Source organism: Homalodisca vitripennis, chromosome 3 (genome assembly GCF_021130785.1).
Source record: "Homalodisca vitripennis isolate AUS2020 chromosome 3, UT_GWSS_2.1, whole genome shotgun sequence".
NCBI classification, from domain to species: Eukaryota; Metazoa; Arthropoda; class Insecta; order Hemiptera; family Cicadellidae; genus Homalodisca; species Homalodisca vitripennis.
Window position 1 is genome coordinate 126,683,201 of NC_060209.1, and position 2,421 is coordinate 126,685,621.

Genomic DNA, 2,421 nt, shown 5'->3' on the forward strand with positions numbered 1-2,421 from the left:
CTCAAAAAATTGTGAATAGTTGATATCCTCCTGAAATTAATTGCACATCCTAAAATTATTATTACTATTAACGAAAGAAACTTGTCGAGTTGTATTGCTTTCACGCATAAACATTTCAACCAATTATTCTGAAATTATGCAAGAAGAGTCTTAGTGTCGTTGTTATTAGCATAGGCCTATTCTTATTTTAAATATATCTCCTGTCTGGCGCCATTAATCACCAAAGTAGCGCAAATCAGATCTTGGTCTCTAAAATTGTGGAATAATAATCAAAAGATTCTGTTAATTAACTGTTAATGTACTCCAAAGTGACTAAAACTGTATTTTACACGTTAATTGTACAATATGAGTGCTTGGTTAGTAGTTTAATGCAGATAAAAAGACAAAGATACTGTAATAATTATATTCCAGATGGAGTTTGTGAATATTAAATACATGTTATGAATTGCATAGTATTGAAACATTGTTTTAAGACCCACCTTAAAGAGAAAAGCTGTGAATTTTTTTGCAAGAATATATATATACTGAAGACTGGTTGATTTACGTTCCAATTTCTCACTAATATGCCTCAGTGAGCCAAAGTTTCCCAGACAACAGTACGAAAAACAAAACTTTTATAACTAAAAATCTGTCATAATTTATTACTGAAATGTTACATAAACATTATAAGGATTCGCTCCTTATACCAATAGTAGATGTTTTTGACCGTAGTAGACTTATCAGTCCTAAGTAAGTATGTACCTTACTCATGATAACAAGACAAACTCAAACATTGTTTTAAGACCCACCTTAAAGAGAAAAGCTGTGAATTTTTTTTTCAAGAATGTAAATATACTGAAGACTGGTTGATTTACTTTCCAATTTCTCACTAATATACCTCAGTGAGCCAAAGTTTCCCAGGCAACAGTACGAAAAACAAAACTTTTATAACTAAAAATCTGTCATAATTTATTACTGAAATGTTACATAAACATTATAAGGATTCGCTCCTTATACCAATAGTAGATGTTTTTGACCGTAGTAGACTTATCAGTCCTAAGTATGTATGTACCTTACTCATGATAACAAGACAAACTCAAACATTGTTTTAAGACCCACCTTAAAGAGAAAAGCTGTGAATTTTTTTGCAAGAATGTAAATATACTGAAGACTGGTTGATTTACTTTCCAATTTCTCACTAATATGCCTCAGTGAGCCAAAGTTTCCCAGGCAACAGTACGAAAAACAATACTTTTATAACTAAAAATCTGTCATAATTTATTACTGAAATGTTACATAAACATTATAAGGATTCGCTCCTTATACCAAGAGTAGATGTTTTTGACCGTAGTATGTATGTACCTTACTCATGATAACAAGACAAACACAAATAAGTCACTAGATATATCTTAGACTGAAAGAAGATTGCAAAACCTGGAAATAAGCTGAATTTTTTAACCAAAGTAGGTTTTTGAGACCTATGTAGATTTACTGATCGGGGCAACAAGGAAAACTCATCTATGGCCTCGCAAATATGATGAATGTGAATAAAAAAATGCTTCTATTCATTGAAAGCTTGATATGACAGTTACCCCTTGTACCTCTGGTCATACAACCATGGACACTGACATAATATGAACTGATCGTATCATAAATTACATTTTAAACATTCTTAAGGGATCATAATGTTACATAATGCGTGCTTTGACTAAGCAGGCTATAGAAATCTGTTTTAGAAATAGTGAAAGAATCCGTGGGTGGAAGCTAGTTTTATTAAAAATAAGAAAGCTACTTTTGTGTTTGTTCTAAATAAATTATGGACTTCCTTCTTTATCTTCTTCAACTGAGACAAAGTGCCAGGGAACACATTAATGCTTTTATTATAATGTGTTTTATAAGGTACATGTTTTTGGTATAATGTAACCTTTCCAGGAGTAGCACATACATCTTTCTCTAACTTATACTTAAGGTGGAAGCCCTTCAATTTGTTTAGATCCGTTTATTATATTCGCAGATTGTAATCAGCCTATAGCATATTTTTAATAGGGAATAGTTTTTGTCTAACAACTGAAATCTTTGTTTAGCAGAAAATAAATGGATTACTGTGTTATATTTATATAACTTTACTTTATTTGTTTTAGACAATTAAATATTAGTAATGACCTAGTAAATCGCAATCATGCTTGTAATAAAAAATATATGTTTTATATGTTTAAACCTAGTCTTTTTTGATGATGGTTAGCAAGGTTTATTACTCTCGGAGCAAGAAAATTATAATTTATGTCTGCATATCTCTCTATTTTTCTGAGTACTTTCTATTCCAATAAAATGTAAACATTTATTTTCTCTATGACACCAGTCTGAATAGAACCACAGGATATCTCGATAGTGAAAGTAGTTATAGGATTGACATTTTTAATGCAACCTTAGCAAAGCCTGTTA